Raw genomic sequence first — 16,314 nt, 5'->3', positions numbered from 1 at the left:
ATTTCTTTAGCGGTAGCAAATATTTGAGCCAACAGCCAGTCACCCAGTCAGCTTCTGGAAGTGGCAGGGTTAGGGTTGCCAAGTCCAATTTAAGAAATATCTGGGGACTTTGGGGGTGGAGCCAGGAGACTTTGGGGGTGGAGCCAGGAGACATTAGGGGTGGAGCCAGGAGCAAGGCTGTGACAAGCATAATTGAACTCCAAAGGGAGTTCTGGCCATCACATTTAAAGGGACGGCACACCTTTTCAATGCCTTTCTTCCATAGGAAATAATGAAGGATAGGGGCACCTTCTTTTGGGGCTCATAGAATTGGACCCCCTGGTTCAATCACTTTGAAACTTGGGGGATATTTTGGGGAGAGGCACTAGATGCTGTACTGAAAATTTGGTGCCTCTATCTGAAAAAACAGCCCCTCCCCAGAGCCCCAGATACCCACGGATCAATTCTCCATGATTTTCTATGGGAATAAATCTTCCTAGGGAATAACAGAGTTCCCAGCAGACATTTCCCTCCCCTCAACCCACTTTCTGACGACCCTGAAGCCTCCAAACTGGGGGATCCTCTGCCCCCACCTGGGGATTGGCAACCCTAGCCGTTTCAGATGGGTAGTCTCTTGCTCTTTCCTGCTGCAACTCTGCTTAGGGTTACTCAAGCCACCTCGCCACATCCCGGGCAGAGGAAAGGGTTGAACAGGGGTGGGGGTGGGGGAACCTGGGCACTATCTCTTGCTCAGCTCCATCCCTGCCCTTCCCTTCCCGGCTGCAGTCAGTCACCCCCAAAACAGAGAGAGCGGCGCCCTTTCGCCACCTTGAGCGTCAATCCCAGTGGGAAGAGCACAGCGCATTACCTGCTGAATGGGAAGACGCCCCCGCCGGAATCCAAGAGAGAGACAGAATGGAAATGAAACCCTGCTTTCTGCCCAGCCTTTGCAGCCCGGCCTCCCAGCACACAGTCACAAAGTGGTCCCGGGGAGAACAACCACGAGCATGCCAAGCAAGCCCCCCGCCCCCATCTGGGCCAAGCTCAGTTTCTCATTTCTCTCTGCTGCTCTACCCGGCTTGATCATTAGGGGCTCTGCGATCACCTCCCCCAAAGGGCCTTCCCGGGCTTCTGCCTGGCTCCGCCGTTTCTCCCACCGGGCTGCTGGTGGGGGGATCGTTTTCTCCTCCGCCTTCCTTATGGGAAAGGGGTAGCCACCGGCTTCCTTTCCACCAGCTGGCTTCCCCCCCTCCCCGCGACGCTCTCTGCTTGGGACTGCGAAGTCGCTAGGGCAGAACCATGCAATTCAATAAATGCAAAGGCAAAACTTGCAGGGCGGGATTTGCCGAAGGAAAGGGGGTGGGGTCGCCTGGTTTTCCCAGCCCACCGACTTCTTCAAGATACACGCACATCCCCCCCCCGCCCCTGGGGGGGGGGAGAGGGGTCTTTGAATGCAACAGCATCCAGAAGCGTCCCCTCAGCAATGCAACAAAAGCAAGTCCTAGTCCAATACTCCTTCATGTTGACTCAGAAGTACATCCCGTGTTTTTCAGTTGGGGCGGCCTCACCATGCCAAATAATCCTTAGCCAAGCTCCATAGTTCTGTGCCCTTTTGGAAGAAATACCCGCTTCAAAGCGGACGGTCCAGTCCAATGCAGAGACTTACTCTGGTAGAGGGCATTTCAGATTGCCTAAAATCTCCCCTCCCTGGCCACTCCGATTTGGTTGTACTATTATTGTTAAAGGCACATGGTCCTTGGGCTTCCCCCGCCCCCCCCCCCCGCCAGCCAGCTGACTGGGGGCCGGAAGCAGCCTGGGAAAATGGAAGAAAGGCTGCTGCGATCGGCTAGGTGGGAAGGCAAGGGCAAGGAGAGAAGCTGCTGGGTGGGAAGGGCCGCCATTCCCCCTCCCCCCCTCCCCCCCTCCCCCCCGCTTTCCAGATTTCTGGCCAGCGGGGGGAGCAGGCTCCAAATCGGGGGTCCCCCGCCCAGGTGGGGGATTTAGGAAGCCTAGGCAGGGTGCAAGGGAGGCGACTTGACTATGTGAAACCGCCAAGCTGTCCCAAGCTGTTTCAGACTTTTTTTGTTTTGTAAAACCTAACCAAAACCCTTGAGTGCATGAGCGCCAACTGCCTGACTCTTCAGGGGAGAAAAAGAGCAGTCTGGCTTCTGAAGTGCCTCCCCATCTGAACATGCCAAGCTGCCTTGCAGATGGGATGGGGGTGCCTTGCCCGGGAGTGTGTGGAAGCTTCAGGGCAGCTCTTTTTGAGCCAGGCCAATTCAGGACACCTCCCAATCGCCCCAAAGTGCCTATCTGTTATCATCCATGGATTGTCTGAAAAAGCCCTGCTTTATGTGATACCACTTAGAAGTTCAGTCAGTAGTTATACATGGCAGAACCTTCTCAGTGTTGCCTCCAAGATTGTGGAACTCCCTTCCCCATGAGATAGATCTGGATCCATCTATCTATTCTTTTAGGGCAATAATCGAAGAAAATTATTTCTGTCAAATTTCTGGTTTAAATTCATTTATTTGATGTTAGGTTGCTGCTGTTTTGGAGTTCTGATATGAGGATAATTTTTAGAGATTATGACAAACTTGATTTGAATTTTGATTTATTCATGTCCGCTGCAGCATTTTCACCAAAAGAAGTCCACCAAGCCTCAACCACAGCCAAAGCTTTTTCAGCTCTGGTGCTAGCCTGGTAGAACACTTTCCCAAGTGAAATCTAGGCCCTGTGGGACAATGCAATTCTGCAAAGGCCTGTAAATTGGAGATGTTTCACCAGGCCTATGGTTGAGGCAGGAGTAAACCATCTACACTGGCTTCCCCTTCCCTGCTCCATCTACTGTCCCCGACTCCTTTGCATGTGTTAGTCCATCTTTAGCACAAATAAATAGGATTGGGACTCAACATTTGTGCTACAGGTCACCATCTACTAGCACTATTAATCTATCTATCTAGTACTGCTCATATAGTTGTCACCTTAAGTAATGATAGTATTAATCAATTATCTGCTGCTGGTTTTAATGACTGTATTATGTTTTAATATTTTATTTATAGTAAATTAATTGTTGATGTTTATAGTTGTTGTGCCCTGCAATAAGCCTGCTGTGCAGTGAGAACGGGTTAAATTTTGAATAAAACAAATACATTTATTGTTTTTACCGTGATTTTAAATTGTATTTTGTAATTTTATATCTGATATTAGTGTAAGCTCCCCTGACAGCATCTTATGATGAAAGAAGACACCAAATATGGAATTTGAAAGTTGCCAGACTTATAGGCAGAGAACAATATTTCACATTGCAACAAGATCCTAAGAAATGCAGAGAAACAGATGCCCGCTACATTTAAATGTAGTGTGAAAATTTGTACAAAAAGAGTAAAACTTTTGTAAGGCATACTGCTGTGCTTCAATCACTGGCTTCCTCCCAAGTTTCAGATAACTAGTGTTGCAATCTTCAGTGAGCTTAATCAGGGGATTAATCAATTTAGGAACAATTTCAATCAGTGAGGGTCAGCTTTAATTGCTAGGGCTGAAAATTAAGGACACACCTTTTGAGGCTCTTTTGGTTCTGGTTTGTTACAGTAATAGGCAATGAAAAAAGGAAACATTAAAAGAAGGGCTTTCCTTCTAACCATTACAGTAATATTTGTCCTTTTGAATTTGAATTGTATCATATTTCTTTTAGCACCCCAAAAGACTAAGATACTGAGTTTTCAGAATAGTAAGATTACTAAACTTTAATCAAGTAATTAACCAATTAAAAGGCAAATGATAATTAACTAACAATGATTGTCAGACAGCCCTAAATTTATAATGTCTAGTTTTTTGACACACTATTAATAAAAATAGATTCAGGTGGGTAGCTGTGTTGGTCTGAAGCAGCAGAACAAAGTTTGAGTCCAACAGCACAACCAATGAAGTTTTATCCTTGGTATAAGCTTTTGTGTGCAGGCACACATTCAGATACATTGTACATGAGTCACTGCAGTCATTTTATTTGAACAATATTTCTAGTTCTCATGGCTAATAATAATAAAGCTCTGCATTTATATAGATAGTTCTTTCAGTGTTCAAAATAGGGTTACCAGGTCCAACTCAGAAAATACCTAGGGACTTTGGGGGTGAAGACAGGAAGCTTTCCCATTCCCTAAAATAAATAAATAAAACCACAGCAGTGCAGTTCTCCTGAATAGTCTTCATTTCCTCATACCCCAGCAGCTGCAATTCCAGTATATGAAAGTGAACACACACACTCACAAAGCAGCCAAAATAAACAGAGTTTGCAAGCACACACTTTTGTGATCTCAATAGGGCTTTACTCACAGAAGCCGCTGTATTTCCACCAACTTCTTCAGACTAATATGCAAATGAAAAGACAGAGAAGTGGAGTTTTCCTCTGTCCTATAAACAGGTTCCTATACAAAAACATCTGGAACAGTGCAAAACAAGCACATACTGCGCTCTCTCTCTCACTCACTGGCTCCTATAAAAAGATATCTGAAACAAAAGCAAAACAAGACTTGTCTACCACTCTCTCACACATTGTTCTGCTGCTGGCCCCTCCTGATCCAGTTTTCACTTCCTGCTCAAATTTACAGGTGCACACACATTCTAAAGCCATAAGGAGCTTACTAACCTACAGAAATCTAAAGGCACATCCTGGCTGTTTGGGGCGGGGCTTCCACCTGCTGGCCAGCTGGCTGGGAGCAGGGTGGAGCCTGCAAAACCAGAGGATCCCCTGCTGGGACCTGGGGATTGGCAAACCTAGTTCATAATGCTTTATGCATTATCCTGACATAATCCTTTCCAAAGCTCTGCAAGGTAAGCCCTGCAAGACAGGCCAGTAAGTGAGGCCTAGTGTGATGTAACAAATCTTCACCTAACCACCAAGATAGGATTGCCAATCCCCAGTTGAGGATAGGGGATCCCCTGGTTTGGAGGCCATCCCCCCACTTCAGGGTTATCAGAAGGTAGAAGGGGACAGTTTTGAATGTCCTGAATAGTCACTCCATTATATCCTATGGAGATCGATCCCCATAGGGTATAATGGAGAATCTATCAGTGGGTATCTGGGGCTCGGGGAGGGGGGCTATTTTTTGAGGTAGATGCACCAAATTTTCAGCATAGCATCTGGTGCCTCTCCTCACAAAACCCTCCAAGTTTCAAAAAGATTGGACCAAGGGGTCTAATTCTATGAGCCCCCAAAGAAGATGCCTCCATCCTCCATTATTTCCAATTAAGGGAAGGTATGAGAGTGGTCCCTTTAAATGTGATGGCCAGAACTCCCTTCAGAGTTCAGTCATGCTTGCAACACCCTTGCTCCTGGCTCCGCTCCCAAAGTCCCCAGATATTTCCTGAGTTGGACCTCGCAACCCTAAACCAAAATCACTGGATGACCTTGGTCAAGTCACTATCTCTTGGACTAACCCTACCTCACAGGGTTTCTGTTGTGATAAAAAGAAGAAAGGGAGAACTGCATAGGCCTCCTTAGAACAAGGGCAGGAGAAAATTTTAACAATTAAATTATTATCCTCATGCTGCGATGAAAGTTCCATTACAGTCTATCAATAAAAGACTAAAATAAAACAGGAATCTCAGGACATAGTCCCAGTCTTTACAACATTTAACTGCGATCAACTTGATTAGTGTGCTTCATACTGCGAGCAGAAAATTCAACTTACAAAAGGGCCTTTGGACTGTTCCATAGTGGCTGAAATATTTTTAGATCCAGTGTGGTTTAAATCATTAGAGTTCTGGAGTGCAACCAGGTTCAGATTCCCATTCTGCCATGAAGACTGCTGAATGATTATGGGCCAGTCACTCTCTCACAGCCTAACATACTTCACAGGAGTATGGTGGTAGAGGAAATGGAGGCAAGAGAACAACGGAAACTGCCCTGAGTTCATTGAAGGAAGAGGTGTCAGACAGGTAGATAGTCATTCTCAGAACTGCCCCTACTCACTCTTTTACTACCTTGTGAATGCTGCTTAATATTGTAAAATTTATATCCCTCATCAGTCAAGAACTCAAGCTATCTTACACAAATCAGTAATTAGAAACAATACACAAACAATAAACCACATTGTCAATGAATCAACCGTGTAAAAAAACTCTCATAACAATTTCAATCAACTGCCATTCAAGATGAAGCAACCTTTAGAGCCACATAATCAATAATTATTTTAATGTGGTCTTCTAAATAGAACAGCCTTGTGTTCCTGTTTAAAAGAAGGAAGGGAAGGAGCAACTTGAACTTATCGCACAATGCTATTCCAGAGAGTAAGGCCATCATAGTGAATGACCATTCCCTAATGGAAACCAGTTACTCTTGGCAAAAAGATGTAATAGCAATAAGAAATTATTAGGTGACCCTAAAATGGGAATCTATAAGGAGAGATGGTCTCTTGGATAAGCAGCCCCAGACTTCATTTTGCTCAGTGCTGACTTTTCACAATGGATAACAGCTGTCATCAGAACAGCCAAATCCAACGTATGCTGCACTGTTATGTCCAAAGAGATAGCTAGGTTAGGCTACTGCAGCAAAAAATAAATGGGAATATGACTAACAAAATTTTATTCCAACATAAGCTTACATGTTAGTCCATTCTTCAGAGAATCCACTATGCTGCCATTTTGAATTTTACATAATTACATTTCACCTTGCAAGCTTGCATCTTATGGCTCTTCTTCACACTATCTGTTTTTCAAACCTCAAACATAAAATGAGAACATAATTCCCAGGTGGGGAAAGGAGAGAGTCTGACATGTGGAAATATGGCTGTCAATCCAGACCACCATTCCCAAATTCTATTTTGATAACTGCAGACTGTTCTCTGCACATATTGTCTGCATATTGTCTGCACATAACTGGAGTCTCAGATATAAGCTGTCCCGAATGTAAACGGAAGGATAGTCTTTGTTCATTCTATCAAAGAAAGATTAGTTAAATGTGATCTGGTATCATGGAGTAACTAAGGGAATCAGCCAAAATTGGGAGGTCTCTGGTTCAATTCTCACTTCTTCTGTGAACTCATTAAGCGGTCTCATACAAGATACTTGCTCTCCTCAGCTTCAGACCCCTGACCCATTTTGCAATAGGAGGATGATACCAGGCTATTTGAGGAGCCCCATGGTACAGAGTGGTAAAGCTGCAGTCCTGCAATCTGAGCTCTCTGCTCACGACCTAAGTTCAATCCCAGCGGAAGCTGGGTTCAGGTAGCCGGCTCAAGGTTGACTCAGCCTTCCATCCTTCCAAAGTCAGTAAAATTAGTACCCAGCTTGCTGGAGCGAAAGCGTAGATGACTGGGGAAGGCAATGGCAAACCACCCCATAAAAAGTCTGCCGTGAAAACATCATGATGCGACGTCACTCCAGAGTCGGAAACGACTGGTGCTTGCACAGGGAACTACCTTTACCTTTTTTACCAAGCTATTTGACAGAGCTTTTGTAAAAATTACAAAGATAATGTCTTTGGAGCACTCAGAACACTGAAAGTTCTATATAAATGCTAAGTATTCTTTTGGTTACTATGGTAACTTAGTAACTTTTGAATAAGATTTGTAGTTAATGAACACATTTAGCAAGCTATTTATCCTTTAACAAAAAGAGTAGTAGTCAGTTTTGTGATTCTCATCAGGGCAGTTTGATCAAACCAATCAGTTTGTAGCTTCAAAACAAAACTATGAAAAGTGAAACTATGATAGAATTTCTACATAAAGAAAAACAAGCACAGGGATATTGAACACCTTTAATCGTTTTGTCTAGGGTCAAACCTCCCATTTTAAGGATTTTTAAAAATGCAGGTCTTAATTCAGTGGCAGAGTAGAGTTTATGTTCACCCACAGAAGGTTTGAAACACAATCCATGGCAACAAAGCAGTACAAGCTGTGAAAGATTCTGTCTGAAACCCTGAGGAGTCATTATAAGTCATTGTACAGAATACTGTATTAGACACAAGGACGATCTGACAGAGTACAAACTAGTTCCATATGTAAAACATAAATTAAAGCACTATTTAGATCAGTATACAGGTCCACTCTTTAGTTGGTATTTACAGATGTTAAAAGAAATAAGGATTATCTACATCACAGGGTTCTCTCAGCACTCCCCAAACCCCTGCTTGTTTCATTTCTAAAGTCTGCACAAAATGTAACGCATGTATAGAATCATATATGTTAACTATTACTCACTCTCATTCTTCATGTACTTAGGATTTCGGCAGTTGCTCTCACAAAAATTGATTCATACATACCAATTATTTTCTGACTCGCTTAATTCAAAATAAGCACTGTGCTTATGGAGCGAAGGTTGCCTATTGTAACTGTGATACAGAATATGTGAAGTTATATCTTTTGCTGGATCAACTCATTCAGATGTTTTGTGAGATTTCGAACCTGTTCCTGAACAGATATTAAAAGCAACATAGAAATAAGATCTTGTTACCCAAGTTTACTGCCTTGATTACAGGTTGACCCTGTGAAATTCACTTTCAGTTGCTTCCCCATGACATTGACTCTACATAGCAACATATTTACAACACCCCTTAAAACGCTCATGTTGGTTGTGGAAAAAAATCTTCTATAGGACAAGCCCATAGAACACATGGTTTCCTACCTGAAGGTCATATGAACATATGAAGCTGCCTTATACTGAATCAGACCTTTGTTCCATCAAAGTCAGTATTGTCTTCTCAGACTGGCAGCGGCTCTCCACGGTCTCAAGTTGAGGTTTTTCACACTTATTTGCCTGGACTCTTTTTTGGAGATGCCAGGGATTGAACCTGGGACCTTCAGCTTCCCAAGCAGATGCTCTACCACTGAGCCACCGTCCCTCCCCACTACGTGTTGTTGGGTGTTGCCACTACGTCATTTTAAGTTCATCACCATGAAGCTGCTCGTTCATGCGCACTGGTTCGACAAAAGGCAAGCCACAGGTTGTTATGCCATACCCAGAAAAAGTTATTGGGGTTTAAGCTTCAATAAGCCCTCCAGAAACAACATAGTAACTTTTGAACTGGTGGTGGTGGAAAGTGTCAAGTCACATTCAACTTACAGCAACCCTTTCAAGGCAAGGATCAAACAGAAGTAGTTTGCCGCTGTCTGTCTCTGCGCTGCAACCTTGGACTTCCTTGGCAGTTCCCAGTCCAAGTACTGTGCAGGGCCAACCTTGGGTAGTTTCTGAGGTCAATGAGATCAAGCTAGCCTGGGCCATCCAGGTCAGAACCATTTGCATTGGTACCTCTAATTATATTAAGATTTATCTGAATCCTAAGCAAGCAATCAAGAAATTAACGCAAGAAGAATATTTATTGACTTGTCAATTCTAATTGGGTGTTGCCTTGCAGTGCCTAACAAGGCTTGCCATTTTACCCACCACCCGTTCAATCTATATTAATTACATATTTCACACTGCTAAAAGTGTGGGAAAGATTATGAGATATATCTGTGATGCATTAAATGTTCTCCACTTCTCTTGCTAGCTCAACAAACCATTCAGGAGGAGGGAGGTAACAAGTGTTTTAAGCTGGATCATCACGGTGCTAACCTGCAACAATGCACAGAACTACCCAAGTCCTACAAAGAAAGGTTGAAGGAGCTGGGCATGTTTAGCCTGGAGAGGAGGTGGCTGAGAGGTTATATGATCACCATCTTCAAGTACTTGAAGGGCTGTCATATAGAGGATGGTGCAGAATTGTTTTCTGTGGCCCCAGAAGGTAGGACCAAAACCAATGGGTTGAAATTAAATCAAAAGAGTTTCCGGCTCAACATTAAGAAGAACTTCCTGACTGTTAGAGCGGTTCCTCAGTGGAACAGGCTTCCTCAGGTGGTGGTGGGCCCTCCTTCTCTGGAGGTTCTTAAACAGAGGCTGAATGGCTATCTGACAGCAGTGCAGATCCTATGAATTGGGGGGGGGGGCAGTATTTGTGAATTTCCTGCATTGTGCAGGGGGTTGGACTAGATGACCCTGGAGGGCCCTTCCAATTCTATGATTCTATCCATGCAACTCCACAGTGGGTAAGAAGAAGAATGGGGACCCCATGCAAAAGAATGGGGAACCTATGCAACACTGAAACCAATTGTAGCATGCCAGGGACTACAAGATTTGAACTATAACCATGTGGTTTTGGTCTGAGACCTAGCCTAGTAAACTCCCACACACTGTACGTGCTCAGGTATCACAGCTCTCTTCCGGTACAGAACAGGGGTACCTTTTGCCTCCTGTACTTTATCCAGGGGAGAAGCCATGAGTAAGCAGCAGAGCACATGCTTCTTATACAGAAGATTCCCGATTCAACCCCCAGCACCTCTGAGGAAACAGGTGTTAGGAAAGACTGCTCTTCAAGATCTTGGAAAGCCGTTGTTAGACAAGAGGGATCAACAGTCAGACTCACTGACTTCAATCCACTGGAGCATTTCTGGGGACAGAAGGATTTCCACACCCAAAGTTCAAGTTTCTCATCTACTGCTGATTAAAACGCTGTAGCATTTTAGGGGCATTTTGGGCCGCAGTGGAAATCATAGGTGAGAAAGTTGTGCTCCTCAGATGTGGAAATGGTTCAATACAAGTCACTCTCATATGACAGTCCCCTGAATACAGGAACCCAAAGATGGAATACACATCCTCCAAATCTAGATTTGGGTGTGAACACCCACAACGTGGTCTGGAGAGTATGTCTTATTTAAGGAAGCAAAAAATTCAGAGCTTGTTTACTGTCCCTGTGGCTAAATAGCTACCTCCTAGTGGTTTTATTTATTTATTTGGCTTATATCCCGCCCTCCCCACCAAAGCAGGTTCAGGGTGGCTTACATATTCATAAAAACATTACATAAAACCCAGCAATCAATATAGATTGTAAACATAACATATCAAAATACAAGAGTGTATAAAAACATAAAACAGTATCAGATGCTGTATTGATCTTAAAATGTTGGGAAACATTTGGGAAACAGGGAATTATTAGCCACTATCCACATGTCTCTTACTCTTTTCAAAGCATGGATCAGCATTACTGGGGATGATGTCAAAATCAAACCCGCAGAGATGTAAGGCAACCAAAATCTGCAGCAAAGGCATTAATGGGAGTCTGTTTTTTTATTAAAAAATTGAAAATTCTAATATTGCAAATTTGACTGCCCAGATATGCAATCAATTATGTAAACATGAACAGTTGTCTTAAGCTCTTTGTCCCTGACTCAGCCCTCATTCACATATGACATTACACTTCCAATTTGGTGATAAACTTTCTCAGTATGTAAGGATGTCCTCAGTATTTTAGGTAGCAGGGCTGGAAATACCTGTGCTTGAGGCTTTGGAAAGTCACTCTACTCAAAGTAGATCATTCTGGGCTACATAAAACAATCGCATGACTCAGAAGGCTGTTTCATTTGCTCACAGCAAGGCTGGCATCCGAGGCTGAAGTCAGTTCTGCTAGCAGGGCATTTTTGGAGATGGAACCAACCAAGGCCCAGCCAGCTCCATCTTAGTGGGACACACATGTTTAAAATAAAACAAAACATCTATTTGGAAGACTAGGCTGGAACTGAATGTTTTTTATGAGCCTATGTCTCACACTTCCAACTGCACCTGGCCTGACCACATAACTGTCAGATGTTAATGTGGGACAAGTGGCACAGGCAGTATAATTTGTCCAGCTGGTTTTCTGAGATCAATGTGAGAAAAATGGAACCGTCTTTATTGGCAGATCTTCCCAACCTGAACCACAGGCAACTGTTTTCAGATGCATTCACCAATTTGTAAATACAAAATCCAGGAAATCTGAAGTTAGGTCAAAGATTATTAATTTGAGGCAGATATAAAGATAACACGGTGTGGGTTTGGTTTACAGTAAGGAAATTCCAAACTGCACTACACAAACATATGCTGATTCAGGTCATTCTCAAGTCCTTGTGTGCATGTTTTAAGTCTACATTCCTCAGTACCTTCAATGTATCTCACTTAAGTCCACATACATAAATATACTGAACAATGTGGAATAGAGGGAAGACACAGTCCCATTATCAGAATCTTATCCAGAATCTTTTATCAGTTTCTAACTGGTATAAATTTCAAATTTGCTTTTGTACCATGAAAATGTAAGTATAAATATCCAATTTACTACCATTGCCTTCCTACTTTTATCTAACAGAAAGGAATAGATGAAATTAGCATTCTAATTAGTATTATCTATTCTAGGTAAGTCTTGTCACAGAAGTAAAGACACAGACAGAGCTTTCCACAATAATTATTACAATATATAGCTGTATAACATGTTTCCTATGGTCCAAAGATGTAAGATATATCAATTTAATCACGCTAATGAAATCCCTAGAATGTATGCCAATCTTATTATTCCAATTATACAAGTGGGCCTGAAGAAATGGATTGTCTAAAACCACCAAACAAGTTCACAGCTGAGATGAAACAGTCAGAAACCAGAAATTATCAGTCCCAAGCTAAAGCCCTGTGCCCCATTCCCTAGAGTTTACATACAATAATTAAGCATGTATTGGAACTTCATTAAAAAGATGCCTTTTTTGAAAGAGCACATTGATGTACACAACATTTTTTTTAAAAAAATCCCAAGAACCTGGTCATCAGGCACCTTAAAATTTGGTGCCCTCCTCCTGCTCAAAAAATGTGAATGTTTCCCAGTCTCTCTCCATTAGGCTGATGCTTAATGAAGGTGTGATGTTGGCATCTAGAATCTGAACTGTCTGCTCAGGCTTCAATGCCCAGTAACAAATTCTAGCCCAGAGATGTCAAATTTATTTGTTATGAGGGCCGTATCCAACATAAATGAGACCTTGTTGGGCCGGACCCTGTTAGGTTAAAACATATATATGCTTAAAACATTAGCACTCATTGGTCTTAAAGGTGCTTTCTTTGTATTTCTTCCATGGGATCCACGCAACTGGGCAAAGGAAGCTGTGGCTCTTTCCTTCCTTCTTTCCCCAGGGGATGAGAGGGAGCCTCAGCCAATAGAAGGAAGAGAGGCTCAGTAGCTTTGCTGTGCGATTAAGAAAGCCTGGAAAAACAAGCTCTGTCTCCTCCCCCCAAGGGAGGAGCCTCAGTCAATGGAGAAAACAGACGTTTTGCTCTGTAGCTTCTGTGCAATTGAGCAAGACTTGCAAAACAAACTTATGCAGAAGGAAGCAAGAGAGAGGGAGAAGGAAGCAGATGACAGCCAGTTGTCCAGGGGCCTGATTCAGCCCCTGGATTGCATGTCTGACACCCTTGCTAGCAATTGTCCATGTGTAGCTCTTATTTTCTGATGGAATATGCCCTGAGCCTGCTCTGTGGGAAGGACAGGATATAAGCCAAATAAAATATAAATAAATAAATATTTTAAACTAATACTGGCTCTGCAGTCCTTTATGTAATATGGAAGTAAATAATCTTCAAATTAATGGGATTTGTTTGCAAGTAAAGAATAGCACAGCTCAGGCTGTTTATGACTAAGCTTGAGTTTTGTTTTTTTCCCCCTTTTTTCCTCCTGTTAAAGATATAAAGAAATATATAGTAGGTATTTCTACAGCTCCACCTTGTTTATTGGTTTTTAATCACGTGGTGCTTAATGGATAGACTTTGCTTCTTGTTGAAAGTTCAACTGCTATATTTAGGGTTAGGGAGAATTTCCACCCCGCCTCCCCAGGAAATAGTGCTTTTTTTTTTTTTGCCTTTCTTTGTAACATGCAGCTTGGATCTCTTGCCTGAATCATCCAGATTGTTCAATAAATATCTAAGAACACAAGTGTTAGCTGTCTCCTTCAGTCCACTTCCCAGCCTGTGGTCCTCTATAATCCACATAAAATACATTAGCAAAGATATCCTAAACAGTATTATTGATTTCAGTGGGCTCAGAAGGGTGGAACTGTATTCGTCAGGCCACGCCAGGAGTACTGTGTGCAGTTCTGGGGATCTCACTTCAAAAAAAATGTGGACAGAATGCAGCAGGTGCACAGGAGAGCAACAAGGATGATTGGGGCCTAAAGACCAAGCCCTAAGAAGAATGGCCGAGGGACTTGGGGATGTTCAGTCTGGAAAAGAGGAGGCTGAGTGGGGGGCATGATTGGTCTTTTTAAAGTATTTTAAGGACTGTCACTTAGAGAAGGGTAGGGAGCTGTTCCTAATGGCAGCAGAGACGAGAACTTGCAATAATGGGTTTAAATTAAGGCTAGGGAGGGTACTAAATGTGTTTAAAATGTGTTTAAAGGGTGGGAAGGGTACTAAATGTGTTTAAAGGGTACTAAATGTGTTTAAAATGTGTTTAAGGGTGGGAAGGGTACTAAATGTGTTTAAAAAGAGAACCCTGACCATGTACCCATCTATATGTTACATTAACTATATATACATTATATAGTGGCCCAACCACTCTTATTTTGATGATGCAAATTCAAATCTCATTACACAAGGGGGCTTTTCTAGCTCAACAACTTAAACTTCATACACCAGTCTCACAAAGGCTGGCATTTAAAGCCAATCTTGTCCATTTATGTTTATTATGTTGCAAATTCCAGCTGAATACAAACATTTATCAAAACCTCACATTTGAGAGCACAGCATGTGGCTCAAGAAAGGGTATGCCACAAGCAGACAAATTTCAACACAGTAAAATTGGATTCACAGAATACTGTGTTATGCATCTCTTGTGGGGGGGCGGAGTTAAGGAGACCACCATTTCTTTCTAGATGGCCCTTTACATCCTATTGCCTATGTAAAAGTATTCCTGCACTTTTTAGAAGGGCATACCTGAATACAGAACATCACTGAAGCAGTGGAAACAAAGGAGAGAAAAGAACAACCTTGACAGCAAATTACTAAATCTCCTGTTTACTTGAAATGAAAGACACACACATACACACAAGCCCAAGGATACAGATTCTGCTTATTATTCTACCACAAAGAATGTATCACACTTTCTGTGATTAGTTATTGCAAACAAAACTCACAAAACACACTCTCTCAATTACAGTCTCCCTTTCAATTGAGCTTCTGGATAAAAGCTTAGTAGTTTAATTCGTAAAATAATTTATCAGCTTAAAAATCAACACTAGGCCAGATCATAGCATGTACCATATGACTGGCCTGACAACTAAATGAAATCAGTATTTTTCAGTCAACAACTAAAGCCCCTCCTCACCCAAATGAGAGGACAACTCCTAAACCCTACTTAGTAATGCTGGACATGCCACCTCCACAGTATCTGAGAGAAGAAGGCTAAACATCACATTTCTTCGATGGTGACAGAGAGGGAGGAAGCACACCGAAAGTGTTTTAGAAGAGGAAAGAGATGATTTGCTGCAAACTCCTCCCCCCACCACACACATACGAAGCAAGGGGCTTAATTCCAGTCACTGCTTTCTTTCCCATACATCCTCCTGGCTGAATAACAGAATGTAGGCAAAAACACACACAAGAGGGGAAAATCAGGTGATCCATCAGAACAAAGGAAGAACACACAGAAAACCACCTGGCTCCGTGGATGTCACATACACATCATCTTCGCATCCATCCACCCACCAACCACCCTGCAACCCCAATCACTTCCACCCACCCCTTATTCCACACCTCTGGGCAAGCTTGCATTTGCTGATTGCTTCCCCTCCCTAGTGGGTCTCTCCTCCTCCCCACTTTCACCACAGGAAATCTCTGCTGAGCAAGAAATCCTTTTCCTTACCACAAGCAAAACATATACACACACAGTAGTTCCAAATGCACAAATAGCCAGAGCATCTGAGATAAAGAGGTGGTGGTATTTACAGCTATCAGCAGCGACAAGGTTTTACAGATCCTGCATCCTCCTGTGGAGAGGGGAAAACAGCGCCCGAAGAGGTGGGGGAGGATTCAGTTTTCACACAGCTGCTTAACTGATCGAGGTGGCTGCAATTCAGGGGGAACAGGCCAATGTCTTACCTCTCCAGGGAGCAGCAGACCAGACAGGCAGAGCCAGCAGCAGCCACTGGAACTCGTCCTGGGTGGCTTCCGCCCAACCAGCCAGCCTGCCGTCGCTCGTCCCGACAAGCCCAGCGTCCAGTGTCTGCCTATGTCTCAGTCTCTCGGTCGTGCCGCTGCTGCTGGGCCTGACTCCCCTTTCACGTGATGCAACCACATGACCCAAAACATTACTCTCCCCCCGCCGGCTTCTGTTCTGTCCCCTCCTCTTTTCTCCTCTCCCGCGGTAGGCGAAGAACCGAAAATATATATATATATTTTTTTAAACCCAAAACAGATCAGCACACAGACTGGCGCTCCAGAACCGTTTCAATGCCAGGGCTGACAGCCCTCGGAGCAGAGGAAATGATAAAAAGAAGACAGTGTCTCTAAGCA

The 16,314-nt window shown here is 43.2% G+C and overlaps 1 protein-coding gene across 1 annotated transcript in view; it reads right to left on the bottom strand.

The window, feature by feature from the left end:
* TULP4 (TUB like protein 4) overlaps positions 1-16,094 on the bottom strand; it is a 190,176-nt gene extending 174,082 nt beyond the window's left edge. Inside the window, exon 1 of the mRNA XM_060241535.1 lies at positions 15,901-16,094. The gene's annotated coding sequence lies outside the window, so the exon portion shown is untranslated. The remainder of the gene's footprint in view (positions 1-15,900) is intronic.
* Positions 16,095-16,314: the final 220 nt, after the last annotated feature.

This window comes from Heteronotia binoei, chromosome 1 (genome assembly GCF_032191835.1).
Source record: "Heteronotia binoei isolate CCM8104 ecotype False Entrance Well chromosome 1, APGP_CSIRO_Hbin_v1, whole genome shotgun sequence".
NCBI lineage: Eukaryota > Metazoa > Chordata > Lepidosauria > Squamata > Gekkonidae > Heteronotia > Heteronotia binoei.
Note: the sequence above shows the minus strand (reverse complement) of the source record. Positions and strands in the feature narration are given on the sequence as shown.